The following is a 16,953-nucleotide window of genomic DNA, read 5'->3' on the forward strand; positions in this document are numbered from 1 at the left end:
GGCAATTCTAGATCAACCAGTGTGAGGGCTAAGGTGACTTCTGCACCAAATATATTCTCAGCAGCTTGCAGACGTATAACCAAAATTCATTTGAATTCTTAAAACTAACTGAAATGATATTCTTTGAGCACTATGCATTAAATAGTTGTGAATCTCTGGCTTGATGTAATCCCAGAAAGCCTGCTCTGAGGTCTCTGTAATTCCATTATCTTAAAAGCTTCTGTAAGCATAAAAAAACTACATAGAGAAATACAGATTAATCCTATTTGCAATCTGTTGCATTCTGGAGAAATTTATTTGAAGCTGTTTTTTTAATTTTTATAGTAAATATTTCCCTGTATTTTGTCCCTCCCCGAAGGTATGATATAACTGTGTATTAAATTCTACCGTGTGTCCACAAGCAAACAAAAATATATTAAGTAAGTTCAAAACATTAGTATTAAACTCTGTGGGATGTTTCTGATTCTTGCCAAAGAATCACTGCATATTAATTCCCCAATATCCCTGCCAACAACACACATGCATGGCTATCACACCAGGAAAAAAAACCCTTCAATCCCAAAGGCCACTCATGTGCCATCTGCCAAACCCAAACACTGCTCAGGACACAGTGACAGTGCTGAATAATGACTGGAACACTTTTTCTTTTTACTCAGAGGGGCAAAGCCACAGCTCAGCAGCTGAAAAAATCACCAGTGAACATTCTGCCACAGAAGAACTGCAGGAATATAACAACACATAGAAAAGGTCACGAGACACAAACCAGTGGTGATTTGTACATAACTATTCACCAACCAGGGTTAAAAAGCTCCTCAATGTTTGTATTCCTCCAAAAAAAACCACTCACTGTCACTGGAGGAGCTCTTACTACACTGGAAAGCTCTTTTCAAAAGGCCTGAAAAACTTGGTTGAAGGAATCTGTTAGCTAACAGATTCCTTCCACCAAGCTTTTCAGGCCTTTTGGAAAGAGCTCTTTACTACAGAAAACAAACACAGCACCATAACAAAAGTTACAATTACTCCCAATGGTTGGGAACCACCAAAAAGTACCAACTCCTTGTCATTGCCTCAAGTGAACAGTCATATATTTCTCTTTTCTAGCAACAATTGTCTGGCCTACAATAGATTTTTATTACATTTTTTCTTGAATTACACTGGGAATATCATACAGTATTCCCTTTATTTAAACCACTTAAAATCAAAATATGTTCATCTATTATGCTTCATCTGATTTTTATAGCCGATAACACACCAAAAAACACACTTTAATTTTACAATCACTTATGCTCTTTAATTTTTGTCATCTGTTTAAGGGACTGGCATTATACTCTAGAAACCCAGACAGCTGTTCAGACAATACAAATAAGGTTCATTTCCTTTACATTTGGAAATAGTGTCTTTTGTTAAACGTAAATGCGATTTCAGACAACACAATGAAGAGTGAATAAATCTTTCAGAAAATGGCAACTGTATTTTGACTTTAAGAACTGAGTTCTTTTGGGTGGACATCTGGCACTTACTTCTGCCCTTACTTCAGGGCAATAATAATAATAATAATGCATCTGTGTTTGCTAATAGGAATCTTATAATTCCTTCCTGCTATTGTAAGATGGTTCTGTTAATTTTTCTCTACAAGAGCTCTACTGACATTTCGAAGGTCTCAGCACAGTCTGTGAGCAAAAATCAGGCTTAAGACAAGCAGAGGCAGCCACATGAACTCATCAGGGCCCATTTTCATTTACACTATGAAACACATTCATCCTGTTTATCCAATTCAGGGGAGCAGCTTTTAGGTCAAATGGTAAAGATCTGTTATTTTGTACCAAGAAAATTCTCAGCCAAAATGTTAAAATGCCAAATTGCAAAAAAGGACACATCGTCATACCTAAATATTCCAAGATTTAACTCTACTGACAATCTATGAAGGAGACAGCATCCTTGCAAATCAGAGGACAAAGTCTTGGCTTTTATTTGAATGAAAACACAGCACGTTCAGACATTCTTCATGTGAAAAGGTTGTTCTGTATTTTGACTTCTGCAGACTGAATAATGTGAAAAGTTGCTGCCTTTAATAACCTATATTTCTAAGGATTAAGGAGGCAGAAGAAACAGTATTTCAGTAGCGAGGTCATGATCCAACGAGCCCTATCAAATCCAAAAGAGAGGATCTGTTTTGCTATTACAAGGCAGAGTCAACAATCAAAAGGCAGGAAGGTAATTAAAGATCTGGCTTAAGACCAGGCCTACAGCAGTTTTGGGAACCTCAAGGTATTGTTTTCTTAAGACTCTCTTAAATAAATTAAAGCTACACACACACAACCAAGAAGAACCAAACTCAGGCAAATAATTTCTCAGTCCTTGACATCATGGTCCTTCTGCTCTTATGGTAGTGACATCAAACAGTTCTCTCAGAAAAGATGTCCAGGTGAAGCAGCTGCAGCGACAGAGCTTTTCCCCACCTTTTTGGGAACCAGCCTAAATTCATTTGGAAGAGTTCACCAAGGTCTTCCTTCAGTGTTTACTCTGAAACTGGGAGGTGGGTTGACCCATGTCCCAGTTGTTCTGCAGTGCAGCTGATCAAGTGGATACTCAGGAGAAAATCTTATCAGGACACGGTCTGGCCTGAGCCAGTGCTCATGTCTGCTCAGCTCCTCCCTGGCTGCTGCTTTCCAGGCAGAGGGAATCTCATTCAGGAGAGCAGGAATGTCTCTTGCAAGGCAGGAAAAGGGAGAGGTGGAAGCACAAAAGCAAAATGAAAACAGCACCAGAAAATTCCCTTTCCTGCAGATTCTCAGAATTTGCCATTAGCATCTCTTTTCCTACTTCTGCTGTTTGCCACCTTCTGGAATGAAGAAGCCAAGTAAAATTCTTCCACCCTTGGGATAGTTATCTGTAGTTTTTAGAGAGATGAAATAATTGCTTTTGCTCCCTGCTGTGACCTGTTCACAGTGAGAAGTAAACAAACATGGGATTTGAAAGTTGTCATGAAAAGAAAGGAAGTTATTTTAATACAAACTTGAATTAAAAGGTTCTTCAGTTACCTCACTTTCCTCGTCTGGTTTCATCATGCACTTATTTTTCAAGCAAAAATAAATACTCTCTCACTGATGTGCTACAGTATCAGACATCTTGAAAACTGTCAAAATGAAATAGCTGAAATGACATAGCATTGAAAAAGATGCAAAAGTGAGGGCAAAGATAAAAAACTAAGCTAACTGGGAGTGAGGATTTTTAGGTTTCTTTAACTATTACTTTGTTCCTTCTATAGTATTGTTATATATTAAAGTAATAAGTTGATATTTCAGGGAGAAAAGACAAAATTTTGAATTTTCATTCTGTTAATATTGGTGAAGGAATGAACCCACTCAGAGAAAGAGAAGAAAACAAACATACCTAAGTCAAAATATGAACTTATTTTGCTGGAAAATTCTGCTTCCAAATTAACTTCTTCTCCCCCTTGTCCAGTTTTAACGGGGATTAAATCTATAAATAGGGAAGCTACCAGCAGCAGCTTTTCTTTTATGCTTCACTCCTGCAAGCATTTACACCTGTGAGTGATTGTTTTATTCAAGGAACCCTATCCAAGGAATCCCATTGGATCACACCTCACAGCTGACATAATAAAATCATCAGTTCCTCCAGGGAGCTAAGTAGGAGAAAACTTGCTATTCAAAATTAATGCCATGTTAACTTTCAAAGAAATTGCTCTGTTTTGACCCTCCACCTGGTTCTGCTGACATTCCATTGTGGAATGAGCTTCCCATAATGGGGATTTGTTTGTGAGGGTGACTGCTTCAGTGCCCACAGTTCCACAGACGACTGAGGAACGGTGCACCCTGCAAAATACTGGGACTGGAAAATTAATGCCAAGAAAGATACTGCTCCCTACTGGCTCATCTAAACAAGAGCAGAGAGCACTTTCCTTTCATGTTTTTCGAAGTAACAAATTATTGTTCTGCAGGTAAACCACAGTTTTCAACTAAAAAATAAATATCCTTTAAAACAGTAGCCAGACATTCACTTAAAAGGTTGATTAGATGAAGCACACCCACTATTTTCTGAAAGAAAATTAAGTGAGAAAAATGCCAAAAACCTCCAAGGAAATTCTTCTTTTACCTCTAATCTTTATAGAGGGCAAACAAAAAAAAAAACTAAAAAACAACAATACCCAAACCCATACAAACAATATAACATAAACAAACTAGCTAGGATACAATAATGATTTCTGTCCAAGAGTAAGAATATCTAAATTCTTAGCACCAGCTAGAATTATTTTATTAATTTTTGACCTCGCAGCTTTGCCTACACACCTGACATTTCACTGCCCTCCCTAACTTCAACTGAGATCCGAAAGTGGAAACCTGGAGTCCTGCCACTGCACATTAGCACTGATTTGACTGCATTTCAAAGACATTGAGTGGAAAAACAACAACAACAATTTCAGGGATTTGACAGTTTTCAAAATCTAACGAGGTCCGTACCTTGATTCCAGCACATCAAAACAATCTCCTATAAGGGCTGGCCCAGCCAGAGAAGTGCAAAACAAGCTGGAATGTCGATCTCAAGCCTAAGAGATATCCTTTACTAACTTCCCACAGGGTCACTTACTGAGAGGTAAATCGCTCATCATTTCGTGGTTCAAAACATTTCCAGAGGCACTGGCAGTCAACCACAAAGAAAATGCTTGTACTTGGTCTCTGCTACGAAGCTGGGAAGAAATATCAGGCTCTCAGAAAGAATTTTGTGCTGTTTTCTTGTGTAGGCTCTACATTGATTTAAAAAAAAAAAAAAAAAAAGAGAGAGAACTTCTTTTTGGGAAAAAAAAACAGAACCTCTGAGCATTTCCCCAAAGCAGGTTTGAGACATTTTAGATGTCTAGCTTAGAAAGGCCTCTCATCTCTGGAACTCCAGGAAAGGCTTGATTTTTCCCTGTCTACACAGACTGGAGGGGAGAATTTTTCTCTTTGTTTCTGACCTGCTTTTGACTGTAGATCTTTTGTTTTAATTTTTTTTTTTTTTTTTTCCCAAAAATTCTGATCTGTGAGCTCTGGGCTAAATTTTCACTGCATGCAATGCAGAAACTGGGTTTAATCTCTCTCCACTAAGTTTATATCATCAAATAACTCTTAAGTCCTATAAAAATGCCCACTCAATTCTAAACTGTGCTTTACACTAAGAGAACAGTTACCTGGAGGTACATTCTCCAAAGTAAACCAGAATTGTTCCTTGTTTCCTATTTTCAACAGTGTGCAGCTGGAAGGGTTTGTGGTTTATCCCATGCAGTGCAATAACAGATATTTCTCTCCCAGTGTGCTTTGGACACACACAGAAGCTCCCAGCTGTGTGACAGTTCAGCAGTGTTTTCAGCTTGCTGAGCAGAACTGGAGTAAGGAATGCCTGGACATCAGATACCCATCTTAAATTTTAATTTTAACCCTGTGACTGTCAAAGTAAAAGTACCAGAATGGGTTTTTCAGAACAGTGGCAGCAAGACTCTGCCTTCTGCACTTCTATGAATGGAGAGGTACATTCAAATTCTTGTTGCTCAGCTGGCTGTCCAGTGTCATATGCTGCTGTAAAATTCCATTATCAATGAAGATGTCACAGCTCATCATATTCCCCCTCCCTCTGGCAACAAGTCAGGTAACAAAGGCAATTAAGAGTTCCAGGATCCTGCCTTTTCCCAGCTATGCACATATCTTCTTCAGCTTAAGGTAGAACAATGGCAGGAAATGGTGGAATTATACCTTTTTTTTTTTTCCTAGAAGGGGACTTTGAAACTTAGAAAAGAAATGCCTATCAGTGCTGTACTTACACAACCATGAATTGGAGGAAACTGGTTGCATCAAGTGGATTTAAGCTGACTGACATGACAGAGAACTAGGCTGTCACTTCCTAAAAGGGATGGGCAAATACACTCCTCAGATGCACCTTCCTCTGACATTTCCTTTTTCCCCTTTAACCCACTCGCTGCACTCCACAGAAAAGTTTAGTGCAGGAACGTGAAAAAAGGCACCCAAAAATCCTGTTCCCCCAAACACATTCCGTGTAACAGGGAATTACAGCTCTTACATCAAAACACAGACACAGGGAGAGCAAACTTTGAGTGCAGATGGAGAAGGCATCCAGTATGAAAATCAGCTGAACCCTAACGAGCTCACTGCCCGAGGATGCAAAAATATTCCTGAACACCCCAGTGAGGGCCTAAAGCCTTTGGAGATAACACAACCCCCCAGCTTCACAAATCAGACATAACTGGGAGCTCATTAAATGCTAGAAACACAGGGGGAGAACAGTCTATTTTATTGCAAGCCACTACTTCCTGTGAAAAAGTAATTATTAACAAAATCCTAAGACACAGTTTAAACATTAGCAAAAGAGCTTTCAGATAAGGAATAGTGACTGAAGCACAAGGCATTGCCTGGGGATTAATGACTGTCTGGTGAGAGCTGATGGCACCTGGCTGAGCTTCAGCTGATCTCTAAGACCCAGGAAATGTCTTGAATGTCCATCATTATTGCTGCTGTAATATGACAATTAAATATGCACACGCCAGCACGCAGCTCCTCGGTGTTTCTTAACATGGCACTTGCTGTTTGCCTTGGTATTCTCCAGGACTCTGCTGCAGAATTAGAGCTCTGTGAATTAGCCAGCTCGAATCATTTCTCAACATGCCATTCATCTTATAATAGATTACATATGGTATTGCCACTTGTCAGGCTACAGCACAGACATTTTGTATCTATTTCTACACATCTTCCTGTTTTAAATGTCTGCTCAGAGAAATACAATCTCTGGTCAAAACTAGATTTCCTCCTTTAATCACATTCAGCCAGACATAACCAGTTCTGAATTTAGCCTGGAAGTTTAGCTGAATGTGTTTTACCCCTCAAATAGCTGTTTTAAATACATACAGTATTTTTTCTCCTTTCTTTTTTTAAACTTACACTGGTCCAGAATAATATTGTACTCTCCCAATCTCAATATTTTGCCTTTCCAAACTACAGAGACTGATGGTGTGGTGCACAAAGCCTACTATGCCCACAGCAAACAACAGAGAGTATTTTGGATGTGTGTATCCTGAGTGTGACTTAAGTATACCCTGACTTAATGTGCAACCCAAATCGAGGAGCAATAAAGCAAACTAATTTCCTTCAGTTGCCCCAGGTTCAGTGCTTTGCACAGAGCAACCTAAGGGGGAATTTCTACATTGCACTGCATTTTATCACCTGGATTCCTCCACATCACAGTTCATGAGAGACCCTGAGAGACATGGAGGGATGAAGGACACACAGCCCTTCAATGCTACCACTTCTAACCTGATACACTCAGCCTAAAGAAGGAGAATAAAGCAAGTCACTGCCTTAAATTTATACAGGAATGTTCTTCTAGAAACAACAATAGATAATCAAAATAGAATAATAGGCTTTCACCTCATCAATAATTGTTAGGGATTAGCAGCAACACTTCTCCAGAGCTTCTATATAGATTTTATATAGCCCAGACAAAGACTGCTTGGCATTTATGTGCTGCAGGAATTGAACACGAGCTCAGTTTCATTATTAATGTTGTGGGGTTTTTATAAAATCACAATGTCATTGGCCTACTTGGCATGTTTATCAATAAAGTCACTTGGCACCTCAGCGGTACTTTTGCATTCCAGTCTCAGGATGCACTCTCATACCCAGAATAGCCCAGAGGAAATCTAATTTTTATGCTCATCATAAAGAATTTGAGCCTCGGAGCTTAAGTTTCACACAAGACCACACATTAAAGACTGGGAACAGAGGTCAACAGTCATGGTTTTCTGTCACCTTAGCCTAAATACACAGCTCCTTGAGATCAGCTAGTTCAACAGGAATCCTCTCAACAGCCACCAACCACAAACTGCCCTGAAAATGAGATTCAGAGTCTACAGCTTCATTATTACCGTGTGAACAATGTGGAACTGAAAAAACAACTAAGATATTTAAAACAAATTAAGATATTTTTGTGAGTTGACGGTTCTGTTTAATATCAAGGGTTGCTTTCACATAGTTAAAACTACAACACATCAGTAATCCAGCGATTTTTCTCCTCCCTAATTTTTCACATTACAGTAAACACACATACAAGGACTCTACTGAGAGACTGCCTACATTTGTATTCCTCCATGGGAAGAGCCACCAGCTGCCCATACTCTTCTCCATGGGTAGCACGCTCCTCCCCAAACCTGTCAGCAATGCTGACAGAGGCACCTGTGGAATGTGGCTGCAGCTACACCCCACTTCCCAAAATGCAGGCTGCTTCCTTCCTCCAGCAGGCTGGGTGGAGTTTTCCCCCTCTTGGCAAGAGCTTCGTTGCCATACACGATGTAACTCTTGCACCAGGTGCGGCCCCGAATGCTGAAAAAACATCTGCAGACAAGACTCGTCTCCTTCTCGTGCCCTGAGTGAAATTTTGCCTTTTTGCTCTCATGAGGAGAGCTCTGGGACTAATTCAATTGCAGACTTTTCCTTTCTCTCCTGCCTAACACAGATCCTGTTCTAATCTAATGACTAATGCTCGGGGCCAGAAAAGGAACTAGTTTATCCCAGCAGGAACAAAACCTGAGGGTGAAATAAAGGAGCTGTTTTGCACAATGCTGGGCAACCAAGGAGTCAACTGGGAAAAAACCCATCATATTAGCAGCAGGTACTTCATAGACAGTAGTGCCATTCTGTTTCTGTCCTACCACACTGCATGACTTGCTGATGTGTAAAAAGAACATGGATGGAAATTCCATACAAATCTTTTTGTTGCCAAGTTTCTTATCTGCTGGTAAACTGCAGATATCCTAAACCGTGCTGTGCTTCAAAGAAACGTCAAGAAAATCATTAGACAGGAGAAAATAAAATAAAAAATGTGAAAACTGAAGGATGTCAGAAACAAAAGCCTATGGCATTACACTGTTTGTCTCATCTCCATAGACAAGCAGTCAAACCAAACTGGGGATATTCTGGTCCAGATTTGACTCATCTCGGGGGTAAATTCAAACCAGATCCAAACTGAAAAGGAACAAAGGATCAGAGTGCTGTTGCTGTCGATGGGTTTGTCCATGGTGTTATCCCACTTTCTCAGGTTTAAGGGGCAGAAGTGAGACCATTTTGCCTCCGGAAACAGCAGCTGACAAACCAAAAAGAATAATGAAGTGCACTTTACAGAGAAGGTGATGGTTGCTGCTTGTTGTCTGCTGAGATGTGGGATGATACCAAACCAGATAGAGTGGCGCCAGTGCAGTCTAAGTGGGAAAGGATGGTCAGAGATATCCAGGAAAAAAGCTGGGTGGTATTAGAACACATTTTTTTCTGCTCCATCATCAAGTCTTTGTACAATCATTACTGCCTGTTAATTCTCAGAATAAAGTTTTCAACGCTACAGTGCCGTGCTCTCTGTAAAAACCAGGAACATAAATGCAAACACTCCAGCCAAAAGGACCCACTGAACTGCTCTTGAGAGGGCAGATTATCCAGAAACTCCAGGGGATACAGAAATCCACCACCTGGGTGGTAACCACAGGGGCTGGGTGTCAACTGTTGGCATGGAAATCTCTGGAACAACAATTGAGGGTGACTGAGTACACACCAACATCCAAGAAGTTTCTGAGTCACCAGGATTTCTATTTAAGGATTCGCTGAGTGCTATATAGCCTTCCCAGTTATTCAGAAAAAAATAATAAAGAACAAAGTAGGTTGCTCTCTTGTGTGCTTTTTATGTTGTAACCACATCCTTTGCTGTTTAGGAGCACCAGGATAATGCTCCACATTATACTGCTCTTCCAAAGCGCTGGAAATTACATTTTCTTTTACTTAGACAAATCTCACTTCAGAGTTTAGATATTCAGTTTAATCAGCACACCAAAGAAGAGAGTTAATCCATTTTGTGGGGAGTGCAAGCAGCTGTTTAACGAAGCCACCAACTACCTTTCATGCAGGGATATAAATAAACAGAGTGGATTCTATTTCTGAGCCTCCAGTTCTGAGCCAATGTTCCTTTCAGTTCCGCTGCCAGGCTCAGAAAGAGACACAAAAGTTGAACTAACAAGAGACAAAAGTTGACCTTCAGCAGTTGGGGGAAGTTGGGATGCAGGTCTGAATTTGAATGCCAGGGCTTTGGGGATTTTTTTAAATCTGATTCACATCTTGCAGCTTGAGATCACTTCTCAGAATAACAAAGACCTCCAGGTAACAACCCACAAGAGAGTTACAGATTTTTGAATACTAACAGAGATCTCTGAATATCCAGTCACATTTATGACAAAGGATGGCAACCACATGATGATTCTGTAAATGTACTTTAGGTTCTTTCCTGAAATCCAACATCAAGATACTATTTCTCCATGAAATTGTATTGATTTCAGCATGAAGTGGGGTATTAATCAGAACAGAAACTGTCTGAATCAGTTCTACAACTGATTTCTTTACATTTCAGATTTTGAATAATATTAAAAATAAAGCATTCGTTTTCCTGATCAGTCCATTCTTCACCACGAGGAGGTACAACAAGGGAAAAACCACAAAAACCTGAAATTGTAAATACCAACAACAGCCACAGACTAAGAAAATCATTATGTTTCTAAAGCAAGGTCTGTATTTACTGAAAATTAACCATGCTCCAAGTGAGGTATGTTATGGACATCAGATTGTGTACCTTTCCAAAAGAAACAGAAGACAGATAAAGTATACAAATTATGGAAGATAAAATAACTTTAAAAAAGCAGTTTGGACTAGACAGAAGGGGAAAAAACTACACCCTGTCTACCAGTAAAAAAATTTATGCAAGAAAGAAAGGCTGTGTGACCTTTTCTTTTTTTCTTTTTTTTTAATTCTGTGGAAAAGAGACGAACGAAGCTCTAATGAAAAGCAGATAACCTGACTCTTATCACAAGCCTGACTGTCTGAAGAAACGAACTCTCTTGGTACTTTTTTCTCCATTTCTTATTAACTGCAGTGTTCTGAACAGCTGATGTTTTCTGAATCCAAAAGGCAGACACGTCAGCAGGACATGAACTACAGTACACCCAGTTATGTCAGTATTTTGCATGGCCTTTATCACTGGGCGTGAACAGCAACTTCCAGGCGTGTGAAACTCAGATGCATTTCTCAGACAATCACCGTAACAAAAATTCTCCATATTTAAAAAGTAGTTTGTTCATGGGGAATTATTGCCTTTTTTTTTTTTTTAAGGAAAATGCAGTGTATAAAATCAACTGTCTTTGCAAAAGAATTATTTTGATGCTCCCTCTTAAATGCAAAACCAGAAATGTTTTACCATGATGCTCGTCGTGTGTTCAGGGAAATTTTGTGTAATGAAATAACCTTGATTGTTTCCCTTTGGAATTCTGAAGATGGGTTACGGTCCAATGAAAATATATTTTCACATTATGGATTTATGCAATTATCCATACTTTTACTAGAAATAAGAATTCTAAATTTAAGTTTGAATAACAGATAACCATGTTTCAAGATCATTCTTACTTCATTTTTCAAAAAATTAGTCACCAAGTGAGAATATTTATCCATTTAAGAAGGAATAGGCTCTATACTATGCACACTGCTTAAATAGGCTGTCCTTGGGCAACCTTAGCTATTCTCAAGAATTTGAATTGCAGTCTCTGTGTCAATGATTCCCAGATTTCTTTCCTTCTCACTCACTTCCCTTTTGTTCACACTTGTAATTCAAACTGCTCCTACGGAATCTTCTCCAGATGTCCTCTTGCCGAGTGAAAATCAACATGTCAAACGCAGATCCTCTTCCCTCCTGCCATCCCCCTCCCTCCTGTTTTGCTGTAGCTGTCAGGAATTCCACCATCCCCCCCTCTCCCACGAGCCTGAGAGTGCTGGTATCGTTTTCAGTTCTTCCCCCCTCGCAAACTTCCACACATCCAAGCACAAGCTTGATGTTAATTTTACTGCCTTCCATAAAACCTCCCTGCAGCAAAGGTTCAAAACAGACATCAAATCAACATCAAGTGCCACAGGCTGAATGAAGGGAGGCTTTCCCTGTCACCTAAGTCTGACAGATAAGAAAATGAAAACCCTTTGTCGTGCAAAACAAGTCGTATTTGCTTGCTCCTATCAGTCATTAAGCTCCTGGTTTTCTGCACACAGTATAGAAAAATGAGAATGGCACAGAATGCAAAATAACCCTTAGGGAGACAACAATCCTTCAGGCACTTAGTAAAAGAGAAAATGCCATCTGTATTAAGCAAGGCTGCCTACAGTGAAAGTCTTAACACAGCGTCTTCTGAGTTTGGAGATGGTTATGTCTTTATTACAGAGCATATAACTGAGCCAGCCACCTTCACTGGACTTACTCAGTCACCTATTCAGCTTAGTTCTCTTTGTTACTCGCACAGTTTTACTTCATCCATGGGCACAAGCTCTTTGATTATCACCTTTAGGTCTAACCTTTAAGGAAGAGCCCTCCTTTCAGCTATGATTTCAAGGTCGTTTTGTCTTTTGAATAAGAAAAAAAACCCACAGCAGAAACTCCAACAGTGTTTGTGTTCCTGTTTAAGAGTCCCTGGGCTTCACTTCAATGGCACCTTCTTGAACCAAACATTTTCACAGGCAAGAATAACATGTACTTGTAACAAAACATGGTAGGCTAAACCAATTACATTCTATGCAGCATGAAAGAGAAGGGATTTAATCTTTTTTTATTTCCTTTGGTCCATCTTATTTCAACACAAATGTGAAAGGTGCCTCCCTCTATTGAGGCAACAAAGGGATCCAAAATGATCTTTGTGATTCAAGGGATTCCCCAAATAAGGTATATTCTGCATTGTCATGATGAAGTATTAAATCTGAAGGAGAAATTTCCCTATCCTAGCTTTCATAAATATGTAACATTTTCAATTACAAGAAACAATCTTCTATGAATTAAAAAAAAACATTGCTTCAAGCACCTTAGGCAAGTTGCCTGAAATAAGGTGATGAAGGCTTAATACTTAGCAGAATTTTCAGTTTTTAAAGTCAGAATTTGCTCTTATGTTCTAACCCAGCTGCTGTATTTTCTCAGGACTGCACACAGCAGGAAACTTCGGAACCAAACATAAAGCAAAAAGGGCTTTTATGAAATTAATAAACAAAAAACCATCACTAACTCCAAACCCACTGATCAGGAAACTGATAAGAACAAAGCAAAAAAAAACCCCAAACTGTTAATATCTGGCACATACTGCAAGCATTGCTCTGACAGCTCATTTCATTTCAGATAAGAACTATCAAGCTTCTGCTGTTTTTGCCAAAGTTCTTCGCTGTTTTTATGTAGAGCAATATGTTATTCACTGAGTGTCAATAGGGTTTGGGTATTTTATAGATATTTCACACTTATCTGGGATAAATGGGCAAAGTCTTGCCTAATCTCATGTATTTCTCAACCATTGAGCAATATAATTCCCTCAGCGCTGACTACAAAAAAATATATTCATAAAAACATTTTCAAGATACAGGATATGATTACTCCTGAGTGATGGACTTGACTGGTGAATTTTGACTAAGAAAATAGTTTCCAGAAGTAGATGATTCATGTAAACCCCAGATTTCATGGAATACAGCACTTTATTTTTGAGGGGGGGAAAAAACAGTCTCAAGAGATCAAGTATTGTTTCCATTGTCTTTGAACTTATCATTTCCTACTTAATGGATGTTTTCATTGTCTGCTGCTCATATCTTTATAAGTACCATCTGAGTTTTTAATTTTGCATGTTACCTTCCCCTCCTTGACTCAGTGATTTCTGTCCATCAGTTCAGCTCATAAACAGGGCAAACAAGCACAGAGCCATATGGGAATGTAAGGACAGCTAATTACTGACTTGTTTTAGTTTCAGCCAAACTTGGATTTCATCCTAGGACTTTCTTCACATAAGCTATTATGTAACATGTTCGGGTAAAGTGAAGGATAAAGAAAATTAAATCTAGGTTAAGGGGTCAATAAAATGTTTGCAGAACATTTATTTCCTAAAGCTTTAAAGGGCCTAATAATGATTTAGCTGCCCAGCTCCCCAATTTGTACCAGGGGTATTTACACCCACATTTCCTAACAGGGAAAATAATTTGAATAAAGCTTATTTGTGACATGCCATGGTGGTGGCAGAGCCAGTCTCAGCCCAAGCCTGTACACAGCTTTCATTTTTCTGCAAACAGGTAATAGTTTGTAGGAAAATCCACTCCATGCCATCACAGCCCTGGAAAAAAAGGTCAGAAACTAATCTTCCCTCAACCAAGAAAAGCCTTCCATGAACCACAATCACTCAGTCAGCAGTTCCCCACTTAGGTTTTGCAGCAGAGAAGACCTGACAACATTTACAGATCATTTGAAGAAAACATACACAAAAAAACCCTCCAAAGACACAGCTGTGAAGAATATGAAGGCAGTGCACCAAAAACCCAACACACCCGAGATGGCATCAGGCAAGGTAAAAAGAAGAAGAATGCCAGAGAGAAAATATACCAATGGAAATTTTTATATTTGAGAAAAGACCTGACAACATGAAGAGTCACATCGAGTAACTATTCCTTTGCTCTTCACTGTGCAGAGAATTTTTATCTTTAAGTGAAGCTCATTTATACCTGGTTTGGGCTGTTGAATTTTGGTTGCTTCTGCAGGACATTCATATACTGACAAGTCTGTAGAGCCTTTCTTTTATTCATTTCTCCAACTTAAATAACGGTGCTGTCATTCAAATGCATTTTCATTTATCATATTTTTATGCTTCATATACTGTTCAGAGGTCACATAACACTTTCATAACTGTATTAATTGAGGCATAGAGCCTGTATTGAGGAGTACAGTGGCTAGACAAGTAGGAAACAATGGCTCTCCTAAATTTCAGACTTGTATTTCTTTTATTCAGAATCTCTTCAGTATTAACACAAAGAAACAGCCCATCTTTCTCAACATGGCTCATCTGGACAAGCTTATGATTTTGCTCAGCACAATAGCATCCACATAAATAAAAAAAAATTCAAATCCCTTCAAACTAAGTACATTACAAAATCAAGTTAAGGAAGAGAATAGTATTTGTGTAGAAACAAACAACTGAACACAATACTTGGCTTTTGTTCCCTTGTTAGATTTATTGAGAAATTAGAAGCCAAAACTCTTTTTTTGTTGTTGTTTGTTTGTTTTTGGGGTTGTTTTGTTTTGCTTTAATTTAATGCCAATATCTAGAGAAAAGCCATCTGGTTATTCTACACAATATTAAAACTAAAAATTGCCAGAGACCAGAACATCTTTCCTAGAGAGTACTAAATGTACCTTTCAACTTCCTCAGGTTTTACTCTCAAAATTATTAGGGCTGGTTGCTGCTTTCTTTAACATCTTTGCATTGAGGAGCAGTTCTGGTACAGGATTCAGTTGTGGGTCTAAATCACCTAATTCTTACCACCCACTCAGTGATACCAAAGACTCATTGAGGGGCATAATTACTGTTCATTTGTATCCAGACTGTAGAGAATCATTCAAATATCTAGTCTCTGAAAAACACTGGCATCAGAAAGGGGTTTTTAAGTGTGTTTTCTTAGTGCTGTGTTTTAATATATACATCATTGCACAAGGATGAACAAAAAAATGGAAAAAAACCCAAAATTCTTCATCCTGGCTTGTCCTACAGGTGACAGGCATCATCAGAATTAGTCTACATTTTAAACTGCAATTGAAGTCATCTGGAACATCATGCAAGATTTTTGTGTAAGTCAATGCTTGCATGATTTTGTTATAAATTGTGGCAAATAACTGACGATCTCAGGCTGCACGGTGAAGATTAAAAATTCCATATGAATTAAAAAATCACATACACGAATATATTTCTCTTTTCGTGGTTATGTCAACACAAATTACAGACTGCAGATGCTAAAACGTGAGATTTGCAGCACAATTTTCAGAACTAGCCTTGGACAAAAGAAAAAAAAAAAGAGACCACACATTTATTTTGGCCATTTTTTCCAAAGCAGTCTGGTTTGCATTATGCTAAACAAATTTTAACAATATTTTGTTATTGTTCCTCAATTTTTTTTCATATATTTAAACTCTCCTTCATCAGGACAAATTAAAAAAAAAAAAGAGAACATTGGCTTTAAGGATTCTATTGTGGGTTACTTTGAATGTCTGAGAACAAGCAGTTTAATTCATGAGATTCCCTTCCCCAGCTGGTAAACATCATTAGAATACTACTGATTGCACTGGAGCGATGCCATCAACATCTAACAAGTCCTTGAACTAGGAAAATTCACCACCAGTGAGAAAGCTACCAGATTAACAAGAGTACTTCAGCCAAATGTTGAAGAAAATGTATGCCAATGGTCATGCTATATTTCTTTGCAACTTGGCAAACAGCAGCCAGAGAACTTAGAAATATCTGGAAGCCTGAGGTGAGGAACAATTTGCCTTAACAAATAAACCCAGTACATTTTATAAGTTCTGCAGTGTTACAAGGATAGTAAAAGCTTTCTGTCCTTGCAAGCTGTTGCTCCAATGCAGCATCTGTGGCAAACATGCAAATAAAACCAGATAAAGAGGAAACGGCAGCGAGGAGCCAACTACAAAGTCGAAGTAGAAAATTCAGTAGCAAACAGTTTGGAAGTGAGTGTCCACACACTGAAAAATTGTGCTGCAAATCCCACGTTTTAGCACCTGCAATCCATAATTTGTGTTGACATAACCACAAAAAGAAAAATATAGTAGTGTCTGTGATTTTTTAATGTATACGGAATTTTAAGCTTTGCTGCATGGTCTAATAGAGATTGTCTGTTATTTGCCACAATATTAACTTGGAATCCTTCTGAAAATTAATATCTCTTGCCACAACTCATAAGTAAAAAAAAAAAAAAGTAATTCTGATACCTGTTTAGCTTGTGGCTGTGGCACAGTACAAGTCCAACTTTACTGCAACAGTCCTTTCACCTTGCAATCCAACACATACATAGTGTC

This window comes from Manacus candei, unplaced genomic scaffold, assembly GCF_025592945.1.
Source record: "Manacus candei isolate 608988 ecotype Guabito, Panama unplaced genomic scaffold, ASM2559294v1 h1tg000029l, whole genome shotgun sequence".
Classification (NCBI taxonomy): Eukaryota; Metazoa; Chordata; class Aves; order Passeriformes; family Pipridae; genus Manacus; species Manacus candei.